Below are 23,241 nucleotides of genomic sequence, written 5' to 3' on the forward strand. Positions count from 1 at the left end.
AGTGGAAATAAGCCCATGCCTCCCTCAGGGGCTGTCCCACCCCTGCTGGCTACTTCTGCACCAGCCTCTGTGAGCTCCATCAACTCATTCCAGCCAACGGGAGAGACTGTGAGGGTGCAAATCACAGCCATCCGAGATCCAGAAACAGAATGAGATATTCCGCAGGGCTGCTTCCCCAAATGAGGGCTTTCTTTTATTATCTGCATTCTAAACTCTTTAAATATGCCTCCCAAGATGCCGTCTGGCTTGGAAAATTACTATAATAAATGTATATATAAATCTCTTATTTTGAACATAGAGTGGCATGCAATTTTTATTAGCAGAAAATAAGCACCCCTCCTCATCAAATAAGCATCCAGCAAATGCCTGGTCAGCCGCTCAGAATCATTTCAGGCCTTCTGGCTTATAGATTCTCTGAGGGGAAACGGAAAGGTGTCTGGGAGACTCTGGCATCTGTTCCTTCCCCATCACCCCAGGGAGCTTTGCCGGTTCCAACATGGCAGATCCACCCATCTTGCTCTCTGTGGGGAGCTTCGTGCAGACGTACAGCCTTGGTACCTTCTTCTTCTCCCATCTCGTTGCCCCCATCCCAGGCTTCTGGTCTCCTGTCTCTGCCCATCTTCATCAGATTCTCTACAACTCAGCCCCTGAGACAGGGACATGAAGGCAAGCTGGGGTCCACCCCTGGGGAAGAGAAGGAAAAGGCAAGGTGGGCACCCCTGGAGCATAACATAGCAGCCTAAAGGGATGAACTTACCACTGTGTGATGACTACTCAGTAAGACCCAGGGCTGAGAGAGGGAGAGAAGGATAGAGAGGAGGGAGGGAGGGAGAAAGAGAGAGGGGGAGGGGGAAGGGAAGGAGGAGAGTTAGAGAGGAGGGGGGAGGGAGAGGAAGGGATAGAGGGGAGGGAGAGAGTGGGGAGGGAGGGAGAAAGAGGGAGGGGGAGGGAGAGGGGGAGAGATGGGGAGGGGGCGAGATGGGAAGCGGGAGGGGAGAGTGAGGAGGAGGCAGAAAGAAAAAGAAAGAAAAGAAGAAAAAAAAAACAAAACACGTGACCTATGAGCCAATGCATGTTACCAAAAAATTATCACTATATCCATCGCAAATTACAACACATATATAAGAGCATCTAAATAAGACATGCACACATGCACACACAGGAGTGGAAGTGAGATAAGAGAGACCCAATCGACGGAAAGAAAGGCTTTCCCAACCAGAGGAAGTCAGGGGTCAGGCAGTGAGGATCTGACCACGTGGACCCCTGCACCTGAGGGCCAGCAAGAAAGAAAAAGGAGAGACCGCTAAACAATGACACACAGACGCCCTCTCACACTCACACACACACACACTCATGCACACACACCCTCATCCCCTCTCTCACTCACACACACATTATACTCTCTCTTACACACACACACTCTCACATACATGCAGTCACCGCCTCTCACACCTAAAGCACGCCTGACTCTTCAGCTGCTAAGCGAGCCACACAGCCTCCGTGTCCAGCTCTGGCCGCGCTGTTTCCTCTGCCTGGAACGCTGTTCCCACCCCTTTGGCCACTCCATCCACTCCGCTTTGCCTCGTGCTTCAACTCTCTGCTCCTGTGGCCCTCCCTTGCCCGATGCCCACCTGGGTGCCTCCTTGATGTCCCTCCCAGAGCTCCTCCCTCACACCATCCTGCCCTCGGGGTGTGGTGAGGCCAGGATCAGCACCGCCCAGCCACCCTAACCTCTGCAGGCTCCACTCTGTCCTGCTCACAAACCCGCAGGCCCAGGGGACACTGCAGCCAGCCGATCCAAAGGCCCCTCTGGGGCCTTGTCCCAGATGGAGCCCACCCCTTCCACCTCAGTGGTCCTCTCAGCCCCCTCCCATTCCCCCAGGGATGCCTTCTCACTCCTATTCCAAAGGTAGCCTGACCCCTGGCCCACTCGCCTCGCTTCACACAGTCCCTGGGGGGCTCTCTACACCGTAGCTTCCCTGTCCACTGACCCAGCGGCCCTGTGGACACCATGAACACCCCCTACCCGCCCAGTGCAATACACCCAAACGATAACCTCCCCCTCCCCCAAGCCCACCATTCTGCCTGGCAGCACCTCTGGTGGCAGAAACCTGGTGTCACCTGCCACATCTCCTTCAGTTCAGTTTAGTTCCGTCGCTCAGTCATGTCCAACTCTTTGTGACACCATGGACCACAGCATGCCAGGCCTCCCTGTCCATCATCAACTCCCGGAGTTTACTCAAGCTCATGTCCATTGAGTCAGTGATGCCATCCAACCATTCATCCCATTGTCCCCTTCTCCTCCTGTCTTCAATCTTTCCCAGCATCAGGATCTTTTCGAATGAGATAAGAAAGCCTTCCTCAGTGATCAGTGCAAAGAAATAGAGGAAAACATCTCCTTCAACCAGCCACAAGTCTTCACCTTCCCAACCTGGACTCTGTCCTTGGTGTTCTTGTCCTGGCTTCCCACAGGATGGTGCCTACCGTGGGGGAGGGTGAGATGCAGGGAGCAGATGCCCGGCTCAGGGAGATTACGATTTGCCATTGCCTTCTCCTCCCACCTTCAATCTTTCCCAGCATCAGGGTCTTTTTCAATGAGTCAGTTCTTTGCATCAGGTGGCCAGAGTATTGGAGTTTCAGCTTCAGCATCAGTCCTTATTACTACGGAGGTACAGTAAGGCCAACAGATCAGGAGAGAACGGATTTTTTGCTATACACACAGATCCCAAAACAAGGGACAGGCACAGCATGGCGGGCCATGTGGGGAAGTACCAGGGTCGGTCAGGAGACAGAGGAGTAGAGAACCTGGGCGGGAGTCTTTCCTGTGGTTTCTATGGGAAGGAACAGGTGAGGCAGGGTAAGCTGCCTTGGGATGGGCTACTTTGAATGATTACATCAGGCTCTGGTGAGAGGTTGTCTCCCGTTGTCTGATTCCTGGGGATCAGGACAGGTGGTTCAGAGTATGTGGACCTCATAAAGGAGGTGGCTGGAGGATGTGGGCTCTGGGTTGCTTGGTTTGCATCAGAAAGCGCACTTGTAAGTGAGCAGCTTTTTATCTCTAGGAACGAGCTAGCCCAGTCCTCCAGGTGAGCGAAGCATCTGAGTAAAGAAAATAGAAGACATGGTTAGTACATCGCACAGAGAAAGAGTCGGGAAAAAGATGTCTACCCCTCACTCTCCTCTTGCCCTGGCATCTCCCACTTATGTTGCCACTGACCAAACCCGTCCTAAGGGCAGAGGATGAGGGGGGCAATCTATACAGTCAGCCTCCTGGGCCCGGAACAGGGAGAAGCAGGCCATAGTCAGTGGACATTAAACTGAGCTCATGGACAGTGAATGGATCAATGTAATCAGTCCAGCGTGATCCAAGGAATCGTATTAGAGGAAGCCTCTCCTGATCTGTGTTTTGAGGGATGAACAGGCATTTTCCAGGGAGCGCCTGACAAACAAAAGTGGTTGCACAAGGCCTTGGGAATGAACACAATACGTATGGCAAACTGCAGCCATTGCAGTATTGTTGGATTGTGAATTTCCATGAAAGAGGGTGGCTGGCATGAACTAAATGCTCGGGGATTGTCTCTACCTTATGGCATTTCCTTCTCTTGGGACCTGTCTACAAAGCAACAGTTCCTGGGTGTCAAGTGCTTCCAACAGAATCGATGCTCAGTGAGCTTGGTCACCACAACTATGACTGTGTTCAGGAGGAGGTGTAATAATATCACATAGACTAATTCCCAGGGCTCTGGGGAAGTTCAGGTAAGATGATGCCTAAGGAAGTTCTTCGTAAATCAAAGGACCAGCACAACCCACCTCATGAGCAGTACGTGGTCTGCTGTCTGGATAGGGGAAATGGCCAAGGGATCGGGTCCAAGGACTCCAGTGCCCTGGGGCAAGCATGCTAGCTGACCTGTTCGGACCTCACTAGCCTTATCCATCAAATCATCCAGAAGGACTGGGGAGGATGCCAGGGTTCGTTTCTCATCTGTGATCTGCCTTGATTCCAACCCCGTACTCCACACCCAGCTTTCTGGCAAAGGGAGAAATAGACCTCTGGGGCTAAAGAATACAATACCCTTGGATGCCCCTGGCCATATAAGACAGTCTGAAAGGGCTTTATCACCGTGCACAGCGGCTGCCAAAGTCAGACCGAAACCCTTCCCGGGAAATTTTTGGCTCTGCCTGTGCGCAGCCCGTCTCGTGGAATTAATTTTAGCCCCCATGATGCTAGAGTCGTGCAAACAGAGACATATAAAACAGCACCCCCAAGCCTTCATGCGGCAATAAATACTGAACTGAGCTGCATTTATGCGCAGTGCGCGTCTGCCCCGCTGCAAAAAGCGTGAAAGCCATCCCGAGTGGGAGCTGGAACGTTCAGAGGCTCCCAGGTGCTGCTGGGCCCGACTCAAGGCGCTCACGCTCTCTTCCCAAGCTCGTTCCATCTTTCTGCTTGGCTTGCGGCTTTCCAGGCTCAGGCTCCAGCCTTTGTGGGGCAGCCAGCCAAGGTGTAGGGGATCTGCAAGGTCTGTGGAAGCCCAAGCGGAACCATCTCCGTGGCTCCAAGCAAGCCCACTGGGGAAGGGGCGCTTGGAAGAGTGTTTGCCTCCCGGGGTCTCTGGGCTCTAGCCTGTAATGCTGGAAACAGGTTTTGAGGTCATTAGTTCCATCCGGAAATTTCAGAGGTTTTCAATGTCTTGATCAAGGTCATACGACAAGTTAATGAAAAGAGTTGGCCTTTGTCATCATGGTGAAGGACCCCAGCTCAAGGATTTGGTGTGGGAGAGTTCTGGGTTCGCACAAGTCCTCGTTTTGTGACCTCAAGTAAGTCATTTCCACTCTGTGATTTGGTTTGCTTGCTTGTAAAATAAACGATAGCAGCGCTGTATAATGGGAATTCTGGGAGAATTAACTGGGAGGGTGTGTGTTCAGATTAACCTTAGTGTCCGGCTGATGCTAAGTGCCAAAGAAATGGCAACTCTTGTTATGAGGATGTCTGTGCAGAAGCACATTCTAGTTGGGGTTTCCCTAAGCAGAAACAAAGACAGGCAGATGTCCTTTATTTGGAAGATAATACCAGGAGAGTTGGACTATAAAGAAAGCTGAGCACTTGATGCTTTTGAACTGTGGTGTTGGAGAAAATTCTTGAGAGTCTCTTGGACTGCAAGGAAATCCAACCAGTCCATCCTAAAGGACATCAGTCCTGGGTGTTTATTAGAAGGACTGATGTTGAAGCTGAAACTCCAGTACTTTGGCCACCTGATGGAAAGAGCTGACTCATTTGAAAAGACCCTGATGCTGGGAAAGATAGAGGGCAGGAGGAGAAGGGGATGACAGAGGATGAGATGGTTGAATGGTATCACCGACTCAATGGACATGGGTTTGGGTGGACTCCAGGAGTTGGTGATGGACAGGGAGGCCTGGCATGCTGTGGTTCATGTCCCAAAGAGTCGGACACGACTGAGCGACTGAACTGAACTGAACTGAACTGAACTGAATACCAGGAAGCAGGAATGAGGAAGCAAGGATTGTGAGACAAGAAAGGAAGAGAAACTACAGCAAGAGTCTGTTGTAGGTGCTACGGTGGCCAACAGGAGTCCAGTTCTGCCAGTTGACTTCATGGAGAATATTAAAAAGCTTTACTGAAGGATTTTGAAAAGGGTTATGTAAGTGAAGAGTGAGAGCATGTAAATTACTGGGAAAACTCAGTGCTGTCTTACAATCAGTTACGGATTGATTGTACCCAGAAACCACTCTGGGTACTTTTTTAATGTTTATTTTTGTCTATTTGGCTGCACTGGGTCTTAGCTGCAGCACATGGGTGGGTTCTTTCAGTTGAGGCATACTGGATTTTTAACTGTAGTGTGAGGGGTCGTCAGTTGCAGCAGGTGAGACCTTGTTCCTGGACCAGAGATCTAACCTGAGCTCCCTGCATTGAGAGTGTGGAGTCTCTGCCACTGGACCTCCAGGGAAGTCCCCTGATCCAGGTACTTTAAGCAAGCAGCAGTGTGATACAGAAACTGGAGATTTCCCTTGTCTTTGGAAAGGTGTATGAGCCAAGCTCAGGAAGGGCATTTTTGAGAATTCTGCAGGTTCAGAGATCAAGGAAGATGCCTGTGGCTTTGATGTGAGTGATGTTCAGGAGGATGCTCACAGCTGCAGTCAAAACCCTGTCTCTGTAACACCCTCCTGAGCTAGAGATGAAACACTCCTTCCCTTCCTTCTTCCAGCTACATGCTGGTACTGCTCATAGGTGGACCCTAACTGAGGGCAAGGGAGTCTAGGAAATGCAGTTTGCAGGCTTCATGGTGCTGGGTATATAAGGAGGAGCCTGGAATGGCTAGCCTGATACCAGGAATGAACACAATAATTGGCATGGTCCTAGATGTCCATCCCTGCCCCCCAGATTTAACTGTGAATGCAAGGGAATGCCAATCAAATCCTCAAGAATTATAAGACTTACAAAGATGAATAAAGATCCAAGGATAATCAAGATAGGATTGAGGAAAAAGGAGGCAGTAGAGGAACAGGGGGAGGAGGAAGGGTGGGTTGGGCTTCCCACGATCACCTCCACTAGGAGCATCACAGGACTCGACACACGGTCATCCTCCCAGCTGTGATTTATCAAAATGGAAGGATCCAGAGCAAAACCAGCAAAGGGAAAAGGCAGAAGGGCAGAGTCCAGAGGAAACCAGGAGCTCCTCTTCCAGTGGAGTCAGGCAGGGTGCATTTAATTTTTCTAGCAGTAGGTTGTAACAGGACATATGAACTGTTACCACCAGGAAAGACCGTTTGAGACTCAGCATCACTGACTCAGTGGACATGAATTTGAGCAAACTCCAGGAGCTGGTGAAGGACAGGAAAACCTGGCATGCTGCAGTCCATGGAGTAACAGAGGGTCTGACACAATTTAGCAACTGAACAACACCACCCACGTGTTTGGGGGGAGCTGGCCACATAGGCATTCTCTGCCTGGCACATACCAAGGCTCCAGATTCTCAGAAGAAAAGCAGGTGGTCAATATAAACAGTACTGTTTGTCCAGATGGTTTCCACATGGTGAGACACTCTTATCAGTTGTGAAGATAGTGGAAACCTTCTGAAGTCCAAGTTCCCACATGCCAACCCAGGGCCAGCTTTGCAAGCAAGCCTAGGATATCAGTCTGAAGCCTGCTGCATTAACTCTTTTCTGTACAAAGGGAGTAGAGAAGGAAATGATAATCTACTCCACTGTTCTTGCCTGGAGAATCCCGCAAATGGAGGGGCCTGGAGGCCTGCAGTCCATGGGGTCACAGGGAGTCGGACATGACAGGAGCGACTTGGCACACACACATGTACAAAGCGAAACTGACTCTGCCAGATATAAACCTTCTTATAACACTATAGTAATAAAAATTATGCAGTGTTGGCCCACAGATAAGAAATATGTTAATGGAGACAACAGAGAAAATGCCAGAAGTAGACGCCCCGCCCTTATATATTGGTACAAAGCTAGCATTACAGATCACTGGGGAAAGAGATTATTATTCAAGAAATAGCTTTGTAACCATGAAATTTTTTTGTAAAAAATGGCTTTGTAACAAGAAAAAAAAAATAAAATTAAATCTCTTTCTCATTCTATTCATAAAAATACCAGATTTCTGGGCAAAAGACTATAATATAAAAGAAAAAAACACTTTAAAGAAAATATTATAAATTTAATACAGGTAAGGATATCTTAAAACACAAAAAAACAGTTAAAAAAACTCATGATTAGATTTGGCAGTAATTTCTTGGATATGACACTGAAGGCACAAGTTGCAAGAGAAAAAAAAACAGATAAAATGAGTTTTCATCAAACTTAAAAACTTTTGTGCAGCAAAGGCCCCTCCCTATCAACAGAATGAAAAAGAAATCCATGGAATGGGAGAAAAATATTTGCAAAAATTATATATCTTACAAAGGATTGCTTTCCAGAATATATAAAGAAATCCTAAGACATGGCCCAGTTTTTAGAATGTGCAAAGGAGTTGAATACAGTTTTTCAAAATGGTTATGAGAAAACAAACATTGTAACAGGAAATACATGGACAAAATATATGGGAAAGCATTCACAGAACAGAAAATCCAAATAGTCTATTAACCTCTTAGGAGTTGCTCATTCTCACTGATAATCATAAAAGTGCACAAACAAACAATAATAATGTCATCTTGCTGTTTCTCGACAGGCAAACAATGTTAAAATCTGATCATACCAACACTGATGGGCTGTGGGCAGTTGGGAACTTTCACACAACAGCGGGAGAGGAAGCTGATGCAGCCATTCAAGAATAATCTACCAATATTTGGTAAAATTGAAAGGGCACACAGCTTAAAGAAGATAGCTTTAATATGCATAACTGACACTGACAAAGGATTGGTTCTGAAAATATATGAAGAACTCTGCGGCAGTGTCCACACAGACATCTAATGGCTGGGTTGTAGCCCCTCTGAAACCCTCTGTGAAGACTGAAGTCCCACTGAAGAAAACCAAGACAGGCTGTGAACTTGGGACTTCTCTTGGTCAGCTCAGGCTGCCATAACAGGATACCATAGACTGGTGGGCTTGAAGGATAGCCTTTTTTGTTTTCTCGTCATCCGGGAGACTAGAAATCCAAGATCAGAGTGTTGACATTATCAGTTTCTGGAGGGCTCGTTCTTGCCTGGAGAATCTCAGGGACGGTGGAGCCTGGTGGGCTGCCGTCTATGGGGTCACACAGAGTCAGACACTACTGAAGTGACTTAGCAGCAGGAAGGCTCTCTTCCTGGTTAACAGACAGCCACCCTCTCAGTGAATCCGCAAACAGGTGAGAGAGAAGCAGATTCTCTCATGTCTCCTCTTGTTGCTGGTCAGCCTCAAAGTCGGGTCTGACTCTTTGCGACACCGTGAAGCAGCACTCCAGGCTCCTTTCCTTCACTGCCTCCCAAAGCATCCTCAAACTCATGTGTACTGGGTTGGTGATGCTATCTACCCATCTCATCCTCTGCTGCCCTCTTCTCCTTTTGCCTTCAGTCTTTCCCAGCACCAGGGTCTTTTCCAGTGAGCTGGGTCTTCACATCAGGTAGCTTAAGTATTGAAGCTTCAGTTTCAGCAGCAGTCCTTCCAGTGAATATTCAGGGTTGATTTCCTTAGGATTGACTGGTTTGATCTCCTTGCAGTTCAAAGGACTCTCAAGAGTCTTCTCCAGCACCACAAGCAGACAGCATCAATTCTTCAGCGCTCAACCTTCTTTATGGACCAACTCTCAATCCGTACATAACTACTGGAAAAATTGTGGCTTTGACTACATGAACTTTGTTGGCAAAGTGATGTCTCTGCTTTTTAATACGCTGTCAAGGTTTGTCATAGCTTTCCTTCCAAGGAGGAGTGCCTTCTTATAAAGGCATTGATGCCATCACACACACCCCCACACATCTCCCAAAGGCCCCATCTCCTACTACCATCACCTCTGGGTTGGGGATACAAACATTGAATCCATAGCAAGCCTGTTTCCTTTCTCTCTTAAAGCCTCATTGTTCTCATCCGTGCAATGGGGGTGATATGAACATCTGCCTCACAGGATTGTAGTGAAGAGTACACGAGCTGAACCCTGCAGCTCCCAGCACACTGCGACCACTGGTCAATGTCAGTGCCTTCTGGTCATTAGCATGTACACTTACCCCAGACATTTACCAGCTATGAAGAGGAAAATCAAGCCTTGTCTATGACCTTTCTCTCCAATTAGAGAGAAAACTCCAGGACTTCTTAAAAACAAGGAGATGAACAACAGAGAATAAGCAGTGACTAATGCTTGTCATGACACAGATTTAATAACTGAGGCTCAGAGAGGGACTTGCTAAAGGTCACACGCACACAATTGAGAGGAGTTAAGAATCAGTCTTCTGGACCTTTCCTTGTCCTAGTTCCATACAGATTCTGCTTACCTTATTTTGCTTGTTCAGGTTTTGGGAACTTGCTCAATCCTATAGCTGCATAGATTTTTCTTCCAAATAAGCTCTCCTAGATCCCCACCCCAGGTCAGGTGATGAGATCAGAGACAAAGGCCATGAGCTGAGGTTATGTTCCCTGACTCACACAGCAGAGGCTCACTGGGCAGGGTCTGGCTTGAGCTCCGGTGAGTCATTAAGCTTGGCCCAAGGTGGATGCTGGAGGGCAGCATTCCAAAGTTTCCCATCAGGAAGTACCCACAAGGGGCAGCTCAGGCTACAATGGGATCCTGGGCTCCCGGGTGGCCCTGTGTCATTGTGTATGCTTTTGTATATACTTAAATATGCTGAGCTTTCTGTTAGCTAGGAAAGGAGACAGGGTGGCCATCTGTGAACGTCGTAAACAGGGTTTCACTTAGTTTGCACGGTAGCATTGGAGAGTGCATGCCACCCATCTTCACTCTTCAGATGCAGAAACTGAGCACCAGAGACGGAAAGTCACCTGCTCAAATCCACACAGCAAGTGAGGGGCAGAGCTGGGACCAGGACTCAGGACCTCAGAGCTACCACTCTGTCCACTCGTCTATGTCAGACTAGGTCCTCCAAGAGGCAGATGCCAAGACGGGATTAAATGTACAAAGATATTTTAGGGGAACCACCCATGAGAGGAGCCAGTGAGGCTAGGACAGCTGCCTGAAAGCGATGCAGTCTGCCCCAGCGAAGGGGAAAGCAAAGGATGGTGGGAGGAAGCTTCCTAAATGAAAACTCTGTGCCATCTCAAGAAGCTTCCACGAGATCTTTGGGGAATCTTCAAGCCAAAGTCAGCCGGTGGAAAAGCACAACTTGCCCCAGACACTATGACGAACCTCAGAGCACGCACGATCCCTGGGCCTTTTCATGCTCTACAGTTGGGGGTCTGCAAGGCCCCTCCTGACAGTCTCCACACTGTCTGATTACCCTGCAACGAATTGTCTCAACATTTTGAAAAGCTATCCAGCAATGTGTATGAGGAGCCTTTAAACAATTTTACCCTTTCCTCTAGAAACTCCCCTTCCAACAGATTATTATAATGGAATATGGCCAAGTCCAGGGAAGTCTTTATGGGCAGTGTTGATGACAGCAGTGTCAGAAAAATAAGTACACACATGTACACACACATGCATGTACATGTACATGAATAATACACATACACATGCGCATGAACATATAGACACACATGGAACACACATAAACACACATGCACAACATGTATACACACAGGAGTAATATACAAACTTACATACTGTAAATACATATAGGCACAGAGAAGTACATAAACATAATACACACAACATACAAACACACTACGCCTAGCATGTTTGTACACACATGGATAATATACACATATATAAGGCGTATTTACTTCCCCACTGGCTCACCTGGTAAAGAACCAGCCTGCCCAGGCAGGAGATACAGGAAACGCAAGAGATATGGGTTCGATCCCTGGGTCAGAAAGATCCCCTGAAGAAGGAAAGGGCAACCCACTCCAGTATTCTTGCCTGGAACATTCCATGGACAGAGGAACCTGGCAGGCTACAGGCCATGGGGTTGCAAAGAGTCGGATATGACTAAGCACGCAAGTACAAGTATAAGGCACATATCCATAAGCACACATATATGCCATGCAACCAGGCATAGTGCAAGCAACATATCCATTCACTGATGCAGACACACTTGAACATCTGTAACATACATATGACATAAACACACATTTGACATAGGTGCACACACATAACATACTGGCATAGAATTGTTTTCTCTGATTGTGTGTTTCGACAATCTACAGAGGCAACTGGCCACCCAAAATGTCCCACAGATGACATCACACACACATGTTAAGGGAGCATAAAAAGATGGATTACTTACATAATTGATGTCCCTAGGGAGATCAGGGCAGCCTCTCAAACTTGTCCAAAATGGCTTGAGAGAGCAGGGAGAGGAGCCTGGCTCTGGTTCGTACTGTGGGTAGAATGGGGCTGGAGTGAGGATTCCCACATACCATGGGTGGGGAAGGACTTGAATGGTTTGAATCGCCTGCCAATGCCAAAGCAGAGAACACCCAGATGTTCTCTCCAGCTTGCGCAGATAAGGAGAAGGGCGAGCGTGGGGCTTTAAAGCTGTCAGCAGTCAAATATGAAAAAAATGGAATCTACTTCCTTCCTTATTTTAGGGAGAATCTGACCTACATTTACCCTCTTTCCTCAAATGGGTGTACCAACATGTTAAAAGCTACTATTCCTGTAGCTTCCTTCTCTCACTCACTTCTGAAGACTCAAAGGGGTACAGATGAGTGAGTAGCAGGACACATCTCCAGCAGGCTTTAGCAAGCCTTGTTAAAGCAGTCAAGTCACGCTGAATTCTCCCATCAACAGTTAGGCAAGATCTGTCTGAATTCTGGGTCTATTCTCAAGCTCAAGTTTTCAAACATAAGCTCCTTCAGTCTTAACATAAGAATATACTATGATACATTATATATATATATATTTAATATATATTAAATATATGTATGTAACATGATATCAACTATGTAAAATTAAACATAAGCTTGAAAAAAACAAGTGCTGGAATAATAGCAGTGATTTTCCTTCTGTGACATTTTCTCCCTTTATATTTTCCAAAATTTTTGACCGTGTATTACTTTCAATAATCAAAACAAGTTTTCTTTTATACTTTTACTCAACATTTTTATTTTTCTGAGGACTTCCTTGTAGCAGGGTTTAGACCCATCATGGAAGGAAATGGTTAGCTCAGAATGTGAAAGAAGGAAAAACCTGGCATTCTCCAATAGATCTGTTACTTAAAAGCCCTCGACTGAAAAATGCTACTGTGAAACTTTGTAAAGAAAAGTTCCTTATGCCAAGAAAAGTCTATTCAGAAGTTTGCTTTGCTTTTAACAAAGTTTATTTTCAATTGGTTAAAGTTAAATAGCTGAACATCTAATCTTTTCTTTAATATTCTGTACATGTATTAGTTGGAGGAAAATCCCACGGATGGAGGAGCCTGGTGGGCTGCCGTCCATGGGGTCGCTAAGAGTCGGATACTACTGAGTGGCTTCACTTTCACTTTTCACTTTCATACACTGGAAAAAGAAATGGCAACCCACTCCAGTGTTCTTGCCTGGAGAATCCCAGGGACGGGGGAGCCTGGTTGGCTGCCGTCTATGGGGTCGCACAGAGTTGGACATGACTGAAGTGACTTAGTAGCAGCCAATGTATTAATTAGAGAAGGCTAGGTAACAATTAGTCACAACATGGAGGGGCCTAACACAGTAGAAGTGTATTTCTGCTTATGTAACAGATATGCAGATGACATCACCCTTATGGCAGAAAGTGAAGAAGAACTAAAGAGCCTCTTGATGAAAGTGAAAGAGGAGAGTGAAAAAGTTGGCTTAAAGCTCAACATTCAGAAAACTAAGATCATGGCATCTGGTCCCATCACTTCATGGCAAATAGATGGGGAAACAGGGGCTGACTTTATGTTTTGGGGCTCCAAAATCACTGCAGATGGTGATTGCAGCCATGAAATTAAAAGATGTTTACTCCTTGGAAGGAAAATTATGACCAACCTAGGCAGCATATTCAAAAGCAGAGACATTGCTTTGCCAACAAAGGTCCGTCTAGTCAAGGCTATGGTTTTTCCAGTAGTCATGTATGGATGTGAGAGTTGGACTATAAAGAAAGCTGAGCACAGAAGAATTGATGCTTCAGAACTGTGGTGTTGGAGAAGACTCTTGAGAGTCCCTTGGACTACAAGGAGATCCAACCAGTCCATCCTAAAGGAGGTCAGTCCTGAGTGTTCATTGGAAAGACTGATGTTGAAGCTGAAACTCCAGCACTTTGGCCACCTGATGCGAAGAGCTGACTCATTTGAAAAGACCCTGATGTTGGGAAAGATTGAGGGCAGGAGGAGAAGGGGATGACAGAGGATGAGATGGCTGGATGGCATCACCGACTCAATGGACATGAGTTTGGGTAAACTCTGGGAGTTGGTGATGGACAGGGAGGCCTGGCATGCTGCAGTTCATGAGATCACAAAGATTCAGACACGATTGAGCAACTGAACTGAACTGAACATGCCACCACAGTGCTGGGGCAGGATAAGTGAGGAGTGGGAGACTGGAATGCCCCATAATCTGCGAGATCATTCAGGGACCCAGGCTGAGCAAGGCTTTGACTCTCCAACTGGTGACTTGCAAGGTTGCCTTTGTCATCGCCATTCCAGCCGCGGGTGTGGGAAGAAATGAAGGCTATGAGAGGTTTTCATAGCCCAGGACTGCAAATGGCTCACCTCACTTCTGCTCAATTCCATTTGAACTCTAATTCCATTAGAACTCAGTCATTTGGCCACAACTAACTGCAACATCCACCAAGGAAGAAGAGAAGCAGGGCTTAATTAAGCCCCTAGCACTTTCTACCAGAGTTTACAAGGCTTTTTTATGCCTAGCAAAATTAAACAATCACCCACAAGAGGTCCAAAATAAATACTTGATCCTATTAATGAAACGAAATAATTAAACATCTTAAAAAATTTGAATTACATTTATGAATTGTTTATACTTGATTTGCTTTTAAGCGTTTCGATGGTCTGGCAAGCTCTCCCAATACTGAAATAATTCTTAAAAGTCAAATAAAATAAACTTATAAAAGCAATGATTTAATAATTTTATATGCATATACACATGTGTCTTATAAGATTTCCACTAAAATCACAAGTATAAATCAATTATTCAACTGTACATGTGAGTGGAACTAAAAGACTATCCCTCTAAAACACTAAATTCTCTTAATACTAAATTTACAGAATCCTTAGTATGAAAAAAATTTGGTGGGTGTTGATTTTTTTAAATAAATTGACAGAATCCTACAATTTGTTTGTTATGTATAGTATCCACTCCTGGGAATGCTTTACATCTTGCCCACTGGGTAATGCCAGGATTTCAGTATGTTTATTGACTTAGAAAAAATGAGGGGTAGTTGGAAGAGGTCTTGAGAAGGATCAGCAGTCCCTGATTGGCAACTACTTCAGGAAATCTCACTGGAGTTTCAGGCAGTAGGAGGTTAACCTCCTGAGATAGGAGAGGGAGGATTTATCTACTGGTAAAAGAGACTTGGCAAAGTTTAAGGGTTCAAGGTCATCACTGGAATCTACCCATACATCCACAACCTAATTTTTGAGACCCCACTTTCCCCCAGTCAATGCCCTAAGTTTAAGATAAAATAATAAGGATAAAAATAGATGTTCATAAATGTTTATAACAACTTTATTCTTACTAGCCAAAACTGGAAACACCTTAAGTGTTTCTATGATATAAAATTCTCAAAAACCTCATAGGTCTCCCATGTATGTCTTAGGGAGTCATCCCATGAGACAAAAAGATTCTCCACAGATTCTTGTTAGATAATCTCATACCTATTTTTGGCTTCTTTGAATGGCTGAGGTCTGAGAGTCACATCTTTAATATCTTCAAAGAGCCTTTTGTGTAAGTGAATGGTCTGACCTTGTCATCTTTCTGAGGTATTAGCAAAAGGTTGTTAAAGCATACTTTCTTGACAGTGAATATCTCAGTTTTAGTGTCTTCTACAATCTGGAGGGAAAGGGGACGACAGAGGATGAGATAGCTGGATGGCATCACAGACTCGATGGACGTGAGTTTGAGTGAACTCTGGGAGTTCATGATGGACAGGGAGGCCTGGCGTGCTGCAATTCATGGGGTCACAAAGAGTTGGACACAACTGAGGGACTGAACTGAACTGAACAATCTGGATAGGCTAAGAATTTTCTGGACTATGAAGTCCTGTTTCCTTTTAGTTTAATATTCTTCCCTTAATTTACCTCTTTCTTTTCACATTCTACTCTAAGCCACAGAAAGAAATCAGATCAGAGCATTACTTTTTTGATTAGAAATTTCAGCTAAAAGTCCAATTTCTATCATTTTTCTTAAATATTGATCTGCATCTGCATGTAGGAAAGCTATCTGAGAATAGGGAAAGAATTACCAGAAATGATTACAGGGGAGAAAAGAATTCCTGGAACTCACACAAGTTCAGCAAAAGTTCCTTTTCACACCAGCCAGAAAGGGGAACCTTATAATTCATGGACAATCAAGTGGAGAATTCAGAAAACTTTTGCTTCAGTAGTGGGTAGAAACTTGCTCTAGACTAAAGGATGCTCTGGTCCTACCTAATAAATCAGTACAAGTAGTTATTTAATCCATTTAATTATGAACAAATGAGATAAATTGAAAATAAATAGTAAATTAAGACCAATAATATTAACAAACAAATTAAATGTTAAATACACCAATTAAAAGACAAAGCTTACCAAACAGAAAACATTTAACAATATGCCGCCACCAAAAGAAAAATAACTTCTCCTCCAAAAGAAGAACTTAGTAACACAAATGCAAACAGAGTTAAAAGTAAAAGACGAGAAAAGATACCTGTGCTACCACTAACCAAAAGATTTCAGATCAAAGAATATTATCAGAGACAGAGAGCAATTTTATGAAGATAAATTCACAAAGAGGACATTGATTTTAAACACGTATGCTCTGCTAATAACAGAGTTCCAAAACACATTAAGCAAAAACTAACAGAACTGAAAGTACAAATAGAGAAGTCCACAATTATAGTGGAGATTCCCATACCCCTCAATATTAATAGAAAAAGTAAACAGAAAATTAGCAATGATATCAATTATTTGAACAACACTATTAATCTGCTGACCTAACAGATTTTTTGAGAACACTCTGCTGGACAACAGCAGAATACACATTACTTTCAAGTGCATAGAAAGCATCTTCAAAGATAGTCCATATACTTCATAAGAATTAAATTTCAGCAAGCTTAAGAGCATTCACATCACACACGGTATGTTCTCTCATAAGAGAATTAATATCTGGAAAACCCTCAAGTACTTGGAAACTAATTAATGCACTGCTAAGAAACCAATGGGTAAAAGAAGAAATAAAAATTTTAAAACAATGTTTTAATTGAATGAAAATGAAAATAACAAATCAAAAGTTTTGAGATGCAACTTAAGTAGTACTTAGAGGGATATGCTTAGTACAAAATGCCTATATTTAAAAAGAGTAAGGTCTCAAATCAATGTGCTTCCACCTTAAGAGGCTAGGGGAGAAAAGAACAACTGAAATCAATGAAAAAAAAAAGATATAAGGATTAGAGTAACATGAGTAAAATAAAAAGAGGAAAAGGCAAAACAAAAAAAGAAAAAAATGGAACCTAAAGCTGATTCTCTGAGTAGTTCATGCTAAAACTGATATACTTGGGCTTACCTGGTTGCTCAGTTTTAAGGAATCCACCTGCTAATGCAGGAGATATGAGTTTGATCCCTGATTTGGGAAGATCCCACATGCAATGGAGCAATTAAGCCCATGCACCACAACCCTTGAGCCTGTGCTCGAGAGCTGGCAGTCACAACTACAGAAACCTGCGCACCACAGCTAGAGAGCAGCCCCCACTGTCCACAGCTAGAGAGAAGCCTGGGAAGCAACGAAGACCCAGCATAGTCAAAAAAATAAATAGACAGATAAATTTGTAATCAGACTGATCAGGACAATAAAAGATAAATATATAAAACACCGACATGAGAGAGGTGACATCACTACAGATACTACAGATATTAAAAACGTAATGAGGATATTATTAACAACTTTATGCCAATGAATTCAATAACTTAGATAACATGAACAAATCCCTTGGAAGAAATAGACGGCCAAAACTCTCTCAAGAATAGATAACCTAAATAGCTCCATGTCTTTTAGAGAACTTGAATTTGTAGCTTAAAATCTTTCTACAAAGAAATTCCATGCCCAGGGACCTTCACTGGTGAATTCTACCAAGCATGTAAGAAATAAGCAATACTAATTTTATACAAGCTTTCAGAAAACTGAACAGGAGGCAATATTGCCATTATTGCCAATATTGTTCATTCTCTACAGCCAGCATTACCTTGATACCAAAACTAGACAAAGACATTGCAAGAAAAGAAAACCAAAGACTAATATTCCTCACAAACATAGTTGCAAAGAAGCTTCTCAAGTTTTAGGCTCCAGAAATTTATAAAAATGATAAATGTCATGATGGGTAGGGTATTTCAGGAATACGAGGTTAGTTTAACATTTAATTTAATTCACACTAACAGGCTTTTAAAAAGCCACATGACATTATAAAAAATACAGAAAACACACTTTATAAAATTCAACATCCACTTCTGATTTTTAAAAATCTTAAACTCAAAATAGAACTTTCTCAACCTTATAAAGGGTATCTATGAAAAGCCTGCAGCTAATGTCTTAATTAGTAAGGAAAGATCCAATGCTTTTCTCCTGAGATCCAGAACAAAACAAAGATGTTTGGTTTCATCCTTACTAGTCAATATCTTATTGTAACCAGTACAATAAGGCAAGTAAAGTGAATACAAGGTATCTAGATAAACTCTGCTTATTGGTATGTGGCAGCCTGGATGGGAGGGGAGTTTGGGGAAGAATGGATCCATGAATATGTATGGCTGAGTCCCTTTGGTATTCACCTGAAACTATCACATTGTTAATTGCCTATATTCCAGTTAAAAAATAAAAAGTTAAATAAATAAAAATATCAAATGTTGATCACAGAAAAAAAAATGAAAAAATGGGAAAGGAAGGAGTAAACTGTCTTGATTCACAGATTATATGATCCTTTCTGCAGAAAATCTCATGGAATCTAAAAAATTTAGAAAACAATTTTAAAGCTGACCTAATAAATGAGCTTATCAAATTTGCAGGATATAAGATCAACATATAAAACTCCATTTTGTCTCTAAATAATCAGCGATTACAAATCAGAAATTTAAATTAGAATGCCTTTTTGAAGAGCATCAAAAATATAAATAATAATTCAGGATGGTCTGTCAAAAGTGTGCAAGAATATATATTGAAAACTACAAACATTGCTGAGAGAAATTAAAGAAAGTCTAAATAAATAGATAAGCTGTGTTCACAGATCAATAGACTGTGTTCATGGATCAGAAGACTATTTAATTTCAGTTCTCCCCAAACTGATATATAGGTTCAACTCTTTCCAAATTTATTCCCAGCAAGTTCTTCTGTAGAAACTGACCAACCAATTCTAAAATTCATATTCAAAAGGCCTATAATAGGCAAAGTAAATTTGAAAAAGAACAAAGTTGAAGAAGGCACCAAGAGAAGAAGATGGTGGCCCACTCCAGTGTTCTTGCCTGGGGAATCCCATGGGTAGGGGAGCCTGGTGGGCTATAGTCCTTGAGGTCACAAAGAGTCGGACACGACTGAAGTGACTTAGCACAAAGTTGGAGGACTTACACTACCTGACTTCAAGACATTATAGTGAAGTGAAGTGAAGTCGCTCAGTCTTTGCGACCCCATGGACTACATGTAGCCTACCAGGCTCCTCTGTCCACGGGATTTTTCTAGGCAATAGTACGGGAGTGGATTGCCATTTCCTTCTCCATCAAGACATTATATGTCTACACTAATCCTGGAGAAGGGAAACGCTACCCATACCAGTATTCTGGCCTAGAGAATTCCATGGACTACACAGTCCATGGGGTCACAAAGAGTCAGACACGACTGAGTGGCTTTCACTTCACATACAGAGACATACATATATTGGTCAGTTGATTTTCAACAAAGGCACAAAGTGATTTAAGTGAGACAAAGACTGTCTTCCTAACATGACTGCTAGAACAATTGGATTTCCTTATGCAACAAAACGAACTTTGATCTCTACATTGTACCACATACAATAATTAACCAAAATAAAGCATAGGCCTGAATTAATACCTAAAGCCATAAGCATCTAAAAGAAAACAATGAAGACCATTTTTGAGACCTTTTTGTTAGGTTATGTTTTAGGTGTGACCCAGAAAGCACAGTCCATAAGAGGGAAAAAAAAGGCTACACTGGAGTTTGTCAAAATTTAAAGCTTATGCTTCTCAAATGGCATGCTGGGAATAAAAAGGCAAACCACAGACAGGAAAAAATATCTTTGCAAAGCATGTGTCTAATACAGGACTTTCACCCGAAACATATAAAGAACTCTTAAGACTCAATGACGAGAAAACAAAACACTTAGTTTTTAAAATGGGCAAAATATTGAACATACACTTCATTCAGGAAGATATCTGGAAGGCAAAAAAATACATAAAAGGGTGTTCAATACTTTCATGCAAATTAAATCACATTCAGATACTGAAAAGGCCACCCCCGTGTCCTCTGCCTGCCTTTTGTCTGTAGAAAAACTTTAGTGAACGAGTAAGTTTAATCAGAGAAGTGAGAAAATGCAGAAGCAAAGGAAAATCAAAACCAAATAATAATACATTAGTCACTAAACAAAGTCAAGGACTTCCAGCTCCTCCTTAAGGGCTGTACATAATATTCCGAGCCGTATCCTTTGAGCTATCTGATAGAGACTGGAACTCCCACCAGGTGGAAGAAGTTAACTTGATGACCAGACTTGCCGTAATATCAAGCTGCCACGATTCTGAGAACTGGCCTCACAGAAATGGGAAAACAACCAGCCCTGGGACTGAAGATTAACTGTACTCAAAACAATCAAGATGACACTGATCAGATCACAGTGTGACCAATTTCCAGATGACTGTCAGAGCTGACTGTGCTGTTTCTGCATGTAGCCTCCTCCCTCTACCTAGACACCCTTGAAACTCCCCTTTAAAAGCGCTTGCCCACATATTGCTTTTGGACACGAGTTTGCCCTCCTCTGGTTGCTGGCCTCCCAAATAAAGCAAACTTCCTTTTCCACCAACCTCGCCTCTCAAGTGTTGGCTTTACACGGTGAGCAGCTGGACTCCAATTTCAGTAACCACACCATGACACATCAAAGCATCTGAAATTTTAAAGATTGGTAATACCAACTTTTGGCTAGCACCTAGAACACTCATACATTACCAGTGAGGATGCAAGATGGTGCATTTATTTTGGAAGTCCATTTAGCAGGGTTGTCTAAAGCTAAACATAAATCTGCCATATGAACCAGTCGCCCTACTTTTAGGTATTTACCAAGCATAAGTGAAAGCATACATCTCTTCCAAGAGATACATAAATGTCTCCATTCAGTTTGGTCACTCAGTCATGTCCGACTCTTTGCGACCCCATGAATCGCAACACGCCAGGCCTCCCTGTCCATCACCAACTCCTGGAGTCCCCCCAAACTCATGTCCATCGAGTCGGTGATGTCATCCAACCGTCTCATCCTCTGTCTTCCCCTTCTCCTCATGCCCTCAATCTTTCCCAGCATCAGGGTCTTTTCAAATAAGTCAACTCTTCGCATCAGGTGGCCAAAGTATTGGAGTTTCAGCTTCAACATCAGTCCCTCCAATGAATACCCAGGGCTAATCTCCTTTAGGATGGACTGGTTGGATCTCCTTGTAGTCCAAGGGACTCTCAAGAGTCTTCTCCAACACCACAGTTCTAAAGCATCAATTCTTCTGTGCTCAGCTTTCTTTATAGTCCAACTCTCACATCCATACATGACCACTGGAAAAACCATAACCTTGACTAGACAGACCTTTGTTGGCAAAGTAATGTCTCTGCTTTTTAATATGCTATCTAGGTTGGTCATAACTTTCCTTCCAAATAGCAAGCGTCTTTTAATTTCATGGCTGCAATCACCATCTGCAGTGATTTTGGAGCCCAGAAAAATTAAGTCTGACAGTTTCCACTGTTTCCCTGTCTATTTGCCATGAAGTGATGGGACCAGATGCCATGATCTTAGTTTTCTGAATGTTGAGCTTTAAGCTAACTTTTTCACCCTCTTCTTTCACTTTCATCAAGAGGCTCTTTAGTTCTTCTTCACTTTCTGCCATAAGCATGGTGTCATCTGCATATCTGAGGTTGATATTTCTCCCAGCAATCTTGATTCCAGCTTGTGCGTCCTCCAGCCCAGCGTTTCTCATGATGTACTCTGCATATAAGTTAAATAAGCAGGGTGACAGTATACAGCCTTGACGTACCCCTTTTCCTATTTGGAACCAGTCTGTTGTTCCATGTCCAGTTCTAACTGTTGCTTCCTGACCTGCATACAGGTTTCTCAAGAGGCAGGTCAGGTGGTCTGGTATTCCCATCTCTTTCAGAATTTTCCACAGTTTATTGTGATCCATACAGTCAGAGGTTTTGGCAATAGTCAAAAAATTGCTACCATTCAAATATCCATCAGCAGGTGAAAGTACAACTGAATTGTGGTCTACCCAAGCAATGAGATATACTCTGCAATAAAAAGGAATGAACTCTTGATTAAAACAACAAGTGTGATGAATCCCAAAATTATTTTGGTGAGTGGAAGAAGTCAGACAGATAGGAATACCTGCTGTAGGATTTCATTTCTATAAAACTCTAAGAAATGCAAAGTAATCTGTAGTAACAGAATAAATCAGGGGTTGCCCACCATCAGTGGGGATGGGGACAGATGAATGGAGCAGAAGAGTTGCCAAAGATCACGAGGGAACCTGGGGGTGATGGACCTATTCACTCGCTGGATCACAATGGTGCTTTCATGCCTGTGTCCATTTGTCTGAACTTCTCAGATTGTGCACTCTATGTGCAGTTTATATTGTGTCAGTTATACTCAGTAAAGCTGCTTGCAAAAAATTTCATATTATGGAGCTTATATTCTACACCTGTGGATCCTGTTGCTCAGTCACTCAGTGGTGTCTGACTCTTTGTGATCCCAGGGACAGTATATCCTGCCAGACTCCGCCATCCATAAGAATTTCCCAAGCAAGAATAAATTTCTTGGTGTGGGTTGCTACTTCCTACTCCAGGGGGATCTTCCCTACCCAGGGATCTAAGCCCCATCTCCTGTGTCTCCTGCACTGGCAGATTCTTTACCACTGAGCCACCTGGGAAGTCCTGTCCCTATGGCGGGAGGAACAAATTGAGGGAATCACTCTAAATCCACGTATATTGGCTCCTCACCACGTGACCCAGTCTGTAGTCAGCTGTTTGTTGCTTTCTCCCCTTTTCTTCCCACTAAGCTCCCAGAAGGCAGGGACTTAGGCCATTGTCACTGATGAGTTATAACAGGGTGAAAAAGAGTTTCTGCTCTTGGAACTAAGCTCCTGGCTGGGAGACTGGCGTGATGGGTCAGCTCGGGGTGAGGGAGGTCCTGAGAGCCCCACAGCTTCTGAGACCCGGGGAAGCATGTGATGTAGCCGGGGGGGGGGGGGGGGGGGGGGGGGGGGGGCAGGGGGGGGCAGGGGTGGGTAGCCA

At 43.8% G+C, this 23,241-nt stretch overlaps 1 long non-coding RNA gene across 1 annotated transcript; it reads right to left on the reverse strand.

Annotated features, from left to right (window-relative positions):
• Positions 1–283: 283 nt before the first annotated feature.
• LOC138442937 (uncharacterized) lies at positions 284–12,064 on the reverse strand. Its single transcript, XR_011257936.1, has 3 exons — positions 11,844–12,064; positions 2,096–3,099; positions 284–684 (listed from the first exon to the last, which is right to left on the reverse strand). It is a non-coding gene; the product is annotated as an uncharacterized lncRNA (long non-coding RNA).
• Between the last annotated feature and the right edge of the window lie 11,177 nt (positions 12,065–23,241).

Source organism: Ovis canadensis, chromosome 6, assembly GCF_042477335.2.
Source record: "Ovis canadensis isolate MfBH-ARS-UI-01 breed Bighorn chromosome 6, ARS-UI_OviCan_v2, whole genome shotgun sequence".
Classification (NCBI taxonomy): Eukaryota; Metazoa; Chordata; class Mammalia; order Artiodactyla; family Bovidae; genus Ovis; species Ovis canadensis.